This window comes from Alosa pseudoharengus, unplaced genomic scaffold, assembly GCF_046254945.1.
Source record: "Alosa pseudoharengus isolate Yale_2024_CS ecotype anadromous, Long Island Sound unplaced genomic scaffold, YU_APseudo_1.1 YU_APseudo_1.1_scf_11, whole genome shotgun sequence".
In the NCBI taxonomy this organism is placed as follows: domain Eukaryota; kingdom Metazoa; phylum Chordata; class Actinopteri; order Clupeiformes; family Clupeidae; genus Alosa; species Alosa pseudoharengus.
In genome coordinates, this window is record NW_027468576.1 from 15,514,333 (window position 1) to 15,527,371 (window position 13,039).

Genomic DNA, 13,039 nt, shown 5'->3' on the forward strand with positions numbered 1-13,039 from the left:
AGTTCTGTGCTCTGGGTTGCGGAAACACTACACTGCAGAAATCCAAAAAAGCATTCACATTGCTGATACCTAAATACATCAGTTGCCATGTTAGCAAGCTTCTGTCAATAAGACTCAGGTTGGTGTTTGTAAGGTTTATCATGACTTTTAGGTAGCTAGCTTGGTAGTTTTACCCTAAAACTTGCACAGTGCTGCTTTAATGGACTTTTATTGTAACTGGCAGGCATCCTAGGTAGGACTTTTTTCAGACCAATGAAGTGTAGTGGAACATCGCCCAGTCGCCCCCCCCCCCCCTCAAGGATTTTTTTCCCTGATAAATTTTTTGGCATGATGTTCACAACATATTTCTGAAATGTTTTTGACTGATCTGATACAGTATATACAGAAAATATCAGATCCAATCTTAACCTCTGATTATTCCAGTACAGTATATACTCAGAGCAGAAATTTAGAAAATGACCTTATTCCACTCTCATTATAATAGAGTGGGCTACTTGCCCACAAGACATTTAGAGGCCAGAAAAATCCGCTATTAGCTATCAGAAGGACACAAGTAAAAGTTCACTATTAGCTATTAGGACACAAGTAAGGTTTGAGTAATTATCCTGTTGCTATGATTATGGAATTAGTTGTTCCTATTATCAGTCAGTAGATGGCACTCTTAACAGTCTTACACCCGCAGGACTTTACAGAGCCAATGACTGCAGTGGTGAACCCAGTGTATTGAAGAGCCAGTGCCTCCTCCGGTCTCTATTGCAGATGTGCGTCCAGCATTCATTATGTCACAAATTCTCTTTGTCATCCAGAACTTTTTCCCTCCCCCTCTTATGGACCTGTTCCCCTCCCTCCTTCCATCTCTGCCCTTCTTTTCTCTGACATCCTTTGCCATGAAGGGACATTTAGCAGCAGAGGGCCCTTTTAAAATATGAGCTGTTTGCTTTGCCCCCTTGCGACCCAATGTTGGTTTTAGTCTAAAATCACTTCCAGTAATCAGTTACTGGCACACCAAAAGGCTGCCTGCCCTGCACCCCCCACCCCCACCAACTTCCCCCTGCCGCCCTGTCCCCTCACAGCTGAAATATGTGCTTTTCCTATTGGCCTGCCCGAACTGTCAACATGAATTTCGTCCCCCAGGTGAGAAAAGCTTCTGAGTCACTGTTTCCCCAAAAGCTAAATCATCAGGAACGTAGCAGCAGCAGCAGCAGCAGTGTGACAGTAGTGGAGATTGGCTGGAAGATGTTTCGGCTTTGCAGTCCCCCCACCCCACCCCATCCTATCCTATCCCTGTTACACCCCCTTCCCAGAGGATTACCCTAGGAGATCAGGGCCCGGGGTGGGGTGGGGGGTGAGGGGGTGTATCTGGGCTCTGTTAGGGCGATGGGGACCGTGCGTGGCGGCATGGCAAAAAGTCATCCCAGCGTGCTGCCATGTGCTGCAGCTGGTCCCCTGGAGGGCCTGGGCTCTGGCTCCAGGGGGCGGTGGCACAAAGACGGGCAGTGTGTGAGGAGCAGGGAGGGGCCCTGCTGGTGGTGGCTGACTGGCTGGCCGGCTGGCTGGTTGGCTGGCTGACCAACCGAGCGACTGGGGGACGCAGGGGGGCTTTTGGTGCAGGGGTGGGAGTGTGTGTGTGTGTGTCGGTGTGTGTGGTGTGTGTGTGTGTGTGTGTGTGTGGGGGGGGGGGTTGTGGAGGCTCCTATTAAAAAAGGAGGCTCTTTAACGAGACTCTGTTTTACTGGCCGGGGGCGCTGCCAGAGGAAGCGACGGGACGGCGGGGACGGCTCCTCCAGCCGCCGCTGCGCTTTGATCTGTCCCCCTGTCAGGGCTCGGGTTACGCCGTGCGCCCCCGCCAGGAGCCCTGCGCTGCATATCCATCATGGACTTCTGGCTCTTTTAGAAGCAGCTTGTTTTTCTGAGCTGTCTGTCATATGCATATGTTGTGGAGAGATGTAGCAGAGCATTTTGGGTTGTGTGTGTTGTGAGCTGAACAATGAGAAAACTAGTGATATGTGTACAACAGGAAGGTTATACAATGTGGAACATTTTAATTTTGTGTGTGTGTGCGTGCATGCTTGCTTGCATGTGTGTGTGTATGTTTGTGGTGTGGTGTGTGTGCGTGTGTGTGTGGTGTGTGTGTGTGTGTGTGTGTGTGTGTGTGTGTGTGTGTGAAGGAGGTTGTGCAGAGCCAGTGATGTTTCTGTCGGCCTTGAGATGAGTAGAGTCTAACTGTATCCTTGAGGAGTTTCTGAGAACAAATTGAGATCATCAGGAACCACTAGTGAGCTGAAATTCAGAACCAGTTTCATTCTGTCTACCCAAGAGGGTTTGGAAAAGAAAAAAAAAACAAGACTAACAATGCCACTTCACAGGCTGCCGAAGGTCTCATTTCAGCACACTGGCTCCAGAAATTCTTCTGCTGAAGTGCATCTCTGAATGATTGCCTATCGCAATAAACTTCTGGATGAGTTACAGCCTACAGCAATACACTTCTAAGTTACTACTGCCTACTGCAATAATTCATGAGTTATTGCAACATCATATCTTTGCGCCAGATTGTATTTACTGTTGGCTCATAAGTGTGTGTATGAAGACCATAAACATCAGAGCATAGAACAGTATAAAAGCCTGTCAAGATTTTTACTACCTGATGAGATAAATCTTGTTATGAATTCAGGAACAAATGTGGTAAATTCTGTACTTAGTCAAACATAGTTGTTGGTCTGGCTTAAAAAGAGCTGTTGTGATTCATGTAACTCCTTAGTGAAGGCTAAAACATTGTGTGATTATTTGTCTAGGCTTTAACCCCTAAAGGGCTACCCACTTAAATTAAACATTTATCACGATGGCAACTACACACTGGCACTCACAGCCCAGAGTGCTTATTAGGAACACATTCATTATGATGAAGGCACTCACACACACAAATATCTACACACACATGCACACACACAAATATACCCACACACACGCATATTGCTGTATGACAGCTCAGTCCCAGTCAACACTCTGTCCCTTTGACTTAGCCGCAGCCAAAACAAACAAAGTCTTTGGCGTTCGCCTCGGAGCGCTGCCTGTCCCTGTCCACTGCAGAAATCCACATCTAATAATAAATAAGACAAATGAGAGGCACTTAGCACGGGTCCCTGATGCACTCCGCCGACCCTTGCGCATGTGTAGAGGGGGTGGGCAGAGCTGTTTGGATAAACATTGTTTTCTTTTAACTGAAAAATGCAAGTTCAGCTCTCTCTCTCCTGTGGTCAGTTAGATGTGTGTCTATTTTCAGCATGTTGAGAGATATAGAATGGGAAATAAGCTGTCACATGATTTGACACAGACCTATGTCACTTGACATACTAGCACTGCACTGCCTAATATGAACAGCCTTAATATACAGTGATATCACCTACCCCATTGTCAGATCTAACAAAGCAGCATTATTCAAAGTAGAGTGAAGTGACTGATATTTAGCAGACACTTTTATCCAAAGCGACAGACTTTGAACCCGGGCCAATTGTCAAGCGGTAACACTTCTACTTCTCCACCACAACATCATCATCAACATCAACATCATCATCAACACCTCTGCTCCCCAACCTAGACAAGTGTAGACAGACGATATCAGACTTCAACATATAAATGACACACACTATACAGACATTAACAATGATCCTGGGATTTGAGGACCTTGAGGATTTGCAGAGATAGTAAACAGTCCAGGTCATGGTAACTGGGAAGAGAGGGGTGGCGGTTCCTTAGTTGGAGTAGTGGGCCAGTAAGGACCCATGTCACGGACTGCTCCTTTTAGTGAAAATATGAATTAATCACCCACCCACTCCACCCACCCCCAACATCCACCCCAGGGCTGGGAAAATATGGGACGTTTCTGCTCTCACCATGACAACCATTAATCATCCAGACCCCCCTGGACTTCAGAGAGCAGGCAGACACACACACACATGGACACATATGCACACACACACACACAAACACACACACATGGACACATATGCACACACTCATAGTATGCACATATGGATGTTTACCCATATCCACACACATAGGCATACTATTACCCAACGGCACAATGTCTCGGACACACCTTGACTTCTGCACCAAGTATTTATTGTCCTTTAGTTTGAATCAGTAGTATTTGGGTGCCATTGTTACAACTGACAAAAACAAAAAACACAGTTGAACATGTTTCTTCAATCTGTAGTTTCAATCAAACCTTGGAGTAGATCATAAACTTCTAAACCATATAGTTGACTTGAGCTTCCTACCCATGGAAGTATTAGATATTATATTATGTGTATCTATACCATTATAGATACACATACCCCCCACCCACCCTACCACACACACACCACCTACACCTCCCCTTACACCCATACACACAAACATGCACACACACACAAACACACACACTTGGAAGTACCCCTGGCCACACTATTGTCACTGACACAGACCAGGTCCCACTGCTGTCCTTTCATGTGTTCGTGGCCTCCCAAGCGAAACGAGTGTAATGAGCCTAACAAGTTTAACGAGCGGCCTAATAAATGTCAATTGAAGACTTCCTCCTCTGTGAAGAGAGAAACAGCTGCACGCAAAAGCTCCTCGTGCCTCTCGGGACGCACTGACACGTGGGATCGATGTCAAGGGTCATCGTCTGATAGCAGAATTGGAGGTCAGAGGATAAGCCTTGATGCAGGGCATGCAATCAGCTCTACCAGACTCTATCTACCAGACTCTATCTACCAACAGTGATGATGGCTGAGATTCAGAATCCAAAAATAAATAAATGTTTGTCTCACAGTAATTTGACAGTGTTTTGCCATTGTCATAGTTCAAACAGTTACAGTAATACATGCAGATTTTCAAAGACCATTTGCAACGCGTAAAAATGGTTTACAGTAAAAGACTGGTTTTTTTTTCCGAACGTATGCGCCACTCTCACGTCTGGTGTAGCCAGTTCCATTGATCAGAGTGGAAGCTAATTGTTACAGCAGACCCTCTGTGAACGGAACGCTTCAGTTGCGCGCCTGGTGTAGCCTCCCTGTTGCTCTGAAAACAAATGAGAAACAAATGGAACACCTTTTGTGGTGTGGTGACACAAGATGCAAGTCATTTAGGAGGTGAGGCACCGGATAAGAGGAAATATCACCGGGAGAAAAACACTGACAAAAACAATGATGTGCTTTTCTTAAATCATCCGCCAACATAGACTTGATCTCTAAACTGAGATCACCATTGGCGGCCTGTAGAGAAACGCAGGAGGACTTGCCACTGCCAGTGGCATTCCAGTATTTGTGAGTGTATGTGTGTGCATGTGTGCGTGTGTGCGTGTGAGTATGTGTGTGTGTGTGTGTGTGTGTGTGTGTGTCTGTGTGTGTGTGTGTGAATGCGCGTGAGTGCATGTGTGTAAATGTACATGAGTGCATGTGTGTGTGTGTGTCTGTGTGTGTGTGTGTAAGCGTGTGCATGTGAATGTGTGTGAGCATATCTGTGCATGTGAATGTGTGTGTTTGAGTGTGTGTGTGTGTGTGTGTGTGTGTGTGTGTGTGTGGTGTGTGTGTGCAAGCTTCGCGTGAGAAGTCCTGCGTGAGAGGGGTGTTGATTTCTCCTGCTCTGATGTTGCCGACAACTCCCCTCTCCCAAATAAAAAAATATTTTCAGTCGCAATGACGCTCACAGTCTCTTCTCTAAACTGCCCAGTTCCCCTTGCTGCGGAATCAGGCCCAGCATGCACCTGGCCTCCCTCCATCCGAGTTGAAACTGAACCACTTGGGCGCACAGAGTTTAAAATCATTCATGACCACAGACCTGTTGGCCTTACTGTATTGTGGAGCTCAGTTCGCCCGGCACCAAGCGATGCTGCAGCCCTCACGTATAGGTCTCCAGTGAGTTACACAAACATTCTCCTGGTTCAAAGCTCTCTCTCCACCACTTCCAGTGTGCTTTCATGCAAAACTCAAATGTGTATTGGAAATGGAATAATACAGGCATACATTTCATAGAATTTAAAGTGGACTAAATTTAGTGATAAAGACATTTATGGTCCTTAAAGTTTTATGCTTGCTTGCATGGGTCAATTGCGCATGTGGGAATTCCGGGTAAAAAGGGATACTTCTTAGAGAAACAGAATTTTGTATAAAATTCAACTATGTGGAAAGATTTTCGTTCCCCAGTGTCGGAAACCGGGTGAGAAGAGAAACTGAAGATAGGAAAACACATGAACCTGCTCTGAGGTAGGGCAATAGTATACAGAGCATAAAGTCTTCCTGTGTTCCTTCAGCTGTTTGTATAGACTATACCATTCCCCAGTGGAACTCACACTTGTATAACTATAGAATTCTAATCATATGGTCCATGGAGTAGAACTCAACCTAACATAACCTTTATTTTGTTTGGCTGGTGTCAGTTCTTCTTTCCGTGTTACCTAAGGACATTTTAGTACATTCATTTTTACAGTATCGATATACAGTATAAGTAAGTGTGTTTGTATGCATGCAGTATGCACTGTATACTGTATATGGGCACAATAGTGCATGTGTGCACTGCACTGTGTGGGTATTTTGGCTTGTTTGCTTAGTCCTAGCACCTCTGGAGACTTCTCTCCACTCATAATTCAGTTGTTCTATTCCAGACAAGTAGAGCTGAATATGAAACAGCTCTTAGATCCAATCCTGTGTGTGTGTGCCTGTGTGTGTGTGTGTGTGTGTGTGTGTGTGTGTGTGCCAACATACTGAATGTGTGTGGGTGCCTGTGTGTGAATGTATGTATATGTGTGTGCGTGTGTGTGTGTGTGTGTGTGCATGTCCAAGCACATATATGTCCGCTGCCTTTGAAACAAGTGTCCCCACTGAGCCGGAGCACCTGAGCCGCATGCCTGTCCTCCTCAGAGAACACTGTCACTTTTACACACTGGAGCCTCCAGACCGTTTATTTATTCTAATTTATTCTCATTTAATATTAGTTTAGACTAAATAAACTCTTCAGACTCCATTTCATGTGATCGTGGCAGCAGGGGGGCTATGCCGATGGCTGCCGTCTTTGGGGGGGTGGGGGGGGTTGGTTTGACACAATACAGCCGGCCAGTTATGGGAACGGTCCAGTCTCGGCACATGGCATGCAATATGAGGGGTATCACAGCATCTTTTTTCTGGAGTGGGTTCAGGGAACATCGGCTGAATTGTGAATTATTCAGCACCAGAAAACCCACAATCTATAATTGACTAAAGAATTCAAGCCTTATAACCATTCCACTTCCTTCACGCCGACTGCTTGGCCTGCCTGCCTGCTGCCAATGGATTCCCCTTTATTATGGCAAACGCTAACTTAAAGGAACCGTATGTAAGAAATGTATTTCAATTAATCATAAAATGGCCCTGATATGTCACTAAACATTAAGAAATCATGTTCATTTCAAATACTTAAATCACTGACAACAGTAGTCCGGCCAGGATATTGTCATTTAAAAAGTGAAGTTGCAGCCCTCAGTTGATGTTGATGTTGTGTTTTGTCATGTCATGTTGTGTTTTGGCCTGATGCGCCACCCTCCACTTATCTACTAATCAGGAAGTCAGTGGTGTTTCGGCATCCAGGTTGGCAACCTCGAGTCAGGGGGGAGGGGGAGAGGATACACCGCTCTACAGTAATTTGAAAGTGATTGCAGTACCAGTTTTGGCCACAATCTTACATATGGTTCCTTTAAGACTGGGATCACATTAGCCAGCGGCAAGCGGCAGGCTTCCTATTGTTCTCTATGGTTCGGCAGCGGAACGGTGGCAACGCTGGCGTAACGCTAGCGTTGAACAAGCTGAGTATTGAACTTGGTTCAACTTTCAAAGAGCAACGCGACTGACAAACTGACAACTGACAAACTGTTTGTGTTGCTTAGGAACGAGACAAAACTTATTATGGTCTGAGCGTTGCGTTATGTTTGCCACTGCCGCTTGCTGCTGGCTGATGTGATCCTCGCCTAAACGTTCCGTCATTCCATAAGGCATTGTGTGTGTTTCAGGTACACTCATGGAGTGTACCAAGTGGGAACATCATCATAACTATATTCAACTCCAGTGAGGCTATGTTAACCTAGCCCTGAAACACACACTTTGAAACAGGAGTAATGTTCCCAGAGGGACTGTAAATTAAATAATTCAGCTGGAATCCTATTTTTTTTCCCATGCCACCTAGATGAAGGGTTTTTAACCAGTGGTCCATGGCCCACAGTCTACTAAGGCATTTCTGGTGGTCCCTGACCATTCATTCAATAATGTACAGTAGTTTCAATGAATTAATCACTACTTTTATTCAGCTATGGGCTTCCCCAGTCAGAATGCGGGTCCCTTGGTCACAGTCATTTGAAAACTCCAATTCGGGATCCTTCTTCAGTCACATCACGGCTACATATTTTCAGTCAACAGGAAACAAGGTCCATTCACATTGTGCACCACTTTTTTACCATTCAGTTATCATTCATCCAAGTGGTTATTCTACTTTTTGGAGTGGAAGGCAATCAATGCAATCTTACTAGGGGACTGGGGGACTCAGCTTTTTCTGGTCTACTCTATTTCTCTTCTAGTTTATGTATTTCTCTTCAGGTTAATGCATCCACAGGTCTCCAGTGAATCAATGCTTCTCATTTCAAAGGGATGTTCAGACGATGCATGCCAACAGCAGGGTGATTTCCACACACACAGACACACACACAGACTCTCACACACACACACACACACACGCACACATACACACACGCACACGCACACGCACACGCACACGCACACGCACACGCACACACACATGCACACGCACATGCACACACACACACACCAGCTCGCTATCAGACTCTCAGGGTAGGATGAGGTCCACAGGAAATGAGGAAAGACAGATGTGGGTGTGCAGAAATGAAAATGAGAAAGAGAGAGTGGGGAAAAGAGAGAGAGAGAGGGAGAGCAGGAGGAAGGAGAGTCGGAAGGGGGTAAAAAAGGGCAATGTTTTAAAATGAGCTCCACGGGCACAGTCACCGTCGGCTGATTTAACTTTAAACAGGAAGGCCAGAAAAAAATGCGGCATCTCGCTGAAGAGGGGGCAGTGTGCAATCAGACGGGTCCCAGATCGAGTATCAGGTACCGGGCTCCCTGGGCCATGTCTAGACTCTCTGGCACCTGCCTGGACTTTATTTACCAGCGACTGGGGGCCGAGGCATGGAGCCCCCGCTAGTGGCCCCCGCCCCACCCCACCCCTCCCCACCAACCCCATCCTGCCCCTACTGTCCCCTTAGGCATCTTCTCTTTGCCACACCACCCAACTCTCCAACCCTGGCTCTCCTCCTCTTGTTTTTCTCCTTCACACAGATCCATCATTCTCCTTTCCATCGAGCACTCTATCGCTCTCTCTTTCTCTATCTATCTTCTCTCATCTTTCCTTCTCTCTCCATCTCACATCGTCTCATCCCTGCAGTCTCTGGCCATCTCTCCCTCTCTCTCTCTCTCTCTCATCTTTCACTTATCTATCTCCACCCCCTCCTTCTGTCTCCCCTGTTTTCTTTCTCCAACATCTTAGAGTGATTATGTTGGCAGACTGTTTGATCCATCGCTCCCTCCAACCAGAAAGGGCAAGCCGTGCCGTGGATATTCTTATACACCAGCAAAAGATGTATGTGGGTCAAGGGTCAAGTTCAGGCATGGCAGTGACATCATGTGTGTCGTTATGGAGAGAGGGTAATTTTTTAATGACCACCTGGTTGGCAATTTCTGCCCGTCGTGGCAGACAGGCATTTTAAAGAGGGCAAGAAACAAAAACTTACAGAGTGTTCTTGACAGCTAATCACAGGAACAACGTGAGGCCCAACCATGATCAGAGAGAAGGCTACAGACCCACAACCAATCATTACAGTCTACAGCTGACATTTTACTGGTGAAAAAAAAACAATTGTACATGAGATAAAATGAATGTCAATTCATTCAATTCAATTTCAGTCATTTGTGGCTGTAAATATGGAATACAGCAAAACTCTATAGAGTAGATGAATCTGAAATGCAAATGATGAATTTAACTCAATTGGTTGTTATGTAAGTGTGTGTGTGTGTGTGTGTGTGTGTGTGGTTACGAGTTGGACAAGAACAATGATCTTTATTGGTCTAAAAGCAGATCCCAGGAGGGGGTGTTGGGGCTGCTTGAGCGCTGGATCAGAGGCTGGGAGAGAGAGGGGCACGGCTGCGGTACCTGCTGGCCAAGGCAAGGGGATCCTCAAGCTGAAGCCGTGATTAGTGGAGTATGCTCAGTGCACATTATCACATCCCAAACTGGAACCAGATGTGGCTACAGGGGACCGAAGGGAGAAGTAGGATAGAGCGGGGTGTGTGTGTGGGTGGGGGGGTGAGCAAGCTGAACAGGAGAAAGGGATAGGGTGAGTGAGAGGAGGAAGAGGAGGGTCGCGGGGGGGGGTTGGTGTGTAGAGCAGCTCCCTTTTTGGGGTTAATTGGGAGAACAGGAGGAGGAAGAATAAATGTTTCTACCATTAATAACTGCCGGGTAGGAGGCAGTGCCCTATGCCCCACCCAGAACACATGCTTCTCATCAGACCTGCAGTCTCAAACTCCAATACCGCCAATGAGACACAGAGAGAGAGAGAGAGACAGAGAGAGAGAGAGAGAGAGACAGAGAGAGAGAGAGAGAGACCTTGACACAGCAATTATGGTTAATCTGTGTGTCTAATAGATTTTATGAATCTCTTTTCTCTAAATGCTTTTTATTTTACTAAGCTATTAAAGATGTAAACTGGAGCAGAGGTTAATCAGCATGAGGATATGTTTGTCTGGTATAATCAGAATATGGGCATGTACCCAAACCAATGACTCTTACAGTCTGGAACATCTAACTTTGTGCTATTTATAGATTGTTTGACATACATTTAAACTACTGTTTATGGACTTCTCACTCTTCATTCACTTCATGTGGTAACATGTGTAGCCATTTTAGTGGGACAGAAACTGTGGTGTATGGAGTTGCAGTGTTACTGGTTTCATTACAAGCATTTAACTATTGCAGTGTGTAAGACATGAATCCATGTGTTTGTTCCGCCTCACTGCAGTCCATCCATATGCTCTCTAATGATAGATGTGAGGGCTCTATGTGCTGTGCACTGATAGATGTCCCGTCTGGAGGAAGAAGGCAACTCATTGAGAGTTGAGAGAAGAGGACAGAGAAAAAACATGGCTGAACAGGCAAGGAGAGAAAGAATGAAGGAGAGGTTAAGAATATAACAGAGGAGGTACAAAGCATTGTGGCAGGATGTCAAGAGAATACTAACAAGTAGTCACTGTATGATTATAATGTATGCTCATAATACATCTTGGCTTATGTTACAGTGAGTATGCAATGTCAGTTCAGTAATATAGGATAAGATAACAAAATGTATATAAATATAGTTTAGTACAAATTTAGCTGCTCAATTAGGCCCACTACTCAAATTACATTCCCTTGAATTTCAGCATCATGTGATGCAGCTAGCAGATGTGTGTGTTTGGTGTAGTTCAGTTGGGATAACACTAGTGCTATTCGTGATCTTTTTGATAATGAGGTTACATTGGGGAAACTGGAGGTTGTGCAAGCAGGAATGATGGGATATGACAGAGGTTGTGGGAACCAAACTTCATAGCAATCCTCACTCAACATCCTGCTGACTCATCTCCACGCCGCAACGATTCTTCCTATCCTCCGAGAGAGCATCTGATCGCTTGGGGACACGATCGTTGGCGTTTCCAAACAACCAATTGCAAGGCACATGGGAAAGAAATTGCTTTCAGATGGATAAAGCGAAGGAGAGAGCGGAGTGAATTGGGAGGAGGGGTGGATTGTGGGTGGTGGGATGGCGAGAAGAGGGAGGGGCTTCGGTCCACTCTCCTACAATGTCGTGCGGCTCCACATCAGCCTGGCACAAATTCAGGTCTGTCAAAAGTCATCTGTGTGAGTGTCCCCTCCCCCATCACCACCCCCCCCTTCCTCCCTTTTTTAAATATCTAGACATGACAGGCAAAGGGGGAATTCCATGGGTGGGGTGCACTAGACGTGCCATTCAGCTCTTGTGGTAAAAGGGATTCAAATTGATGTTGTGACATTTGAATTCCAGCAAATGTCGTCAGCTTTCATCAGTCAATATATGGAGAAACAGGAATCTCACTGGCTTAGGTAATTAGAGTGTGGTGTTAACACAACCAAATACCTGTCATGATTTCTTCTTTTTTTCTTTAGCCTAGACAAAATACACGTCTCATAAGACTATGGGAATGTTCAACAATTTTACACATTTACACAGTACATTATGAGTCTTGGCAATGGGTCAGTAAGTCTCTCAACACTGTCTTACACACTATTATTATATATAACATATAGGGATGATCAAACCTGACATTGAAAAATAAAAGAGGTAACAGTTTTGTATTACTTGGCATTTCTGCTGGATACATTATCAATCAACATACATGGCATATTAACAAAACTTTGAAGCAATGTTGTCTATTCTGTAAACCTTTTATTTCCCTGCTGAAAGGAAAAGTTAAAAGGTAAAAAAATGGAATAGAAAATCATGATCTCCATGATAGTGGAGAAAAATAAAAGATGCATTTATGGCTTACTGACCACTCTTAATGACCTGACAGACCCAGAGATGCTCTTTTTAAGCACCTCTGGTATTCACTCTGTGCATCTGTGATGTCTATTGCTAAACAAGCGATGCCCATAATGTAGGTGTCTTCTATACATGTGGCTGAAAAGGTCCATTTCATTGTCTCCACCTGTTAAGTTTCACTAAGTTAAAGTGCACCCTAACAGTTTTTTGACCTTAACATACGTTTCCAAAATCATTTTGATGGCACATAACATGATGACTGGCACTTCTGCCATTGTCTGAGCGGCCCTCTGTAGGTCATTACCGAACTTTCTAGTTTCAAGTAGGAAACTGCCCCCCCCCCTTCCCCCATCTGAAATCGAAAAAGAGCTGCTATGCCATAGGAATTCGGAGATCTTTTTCGGTTATACTTCA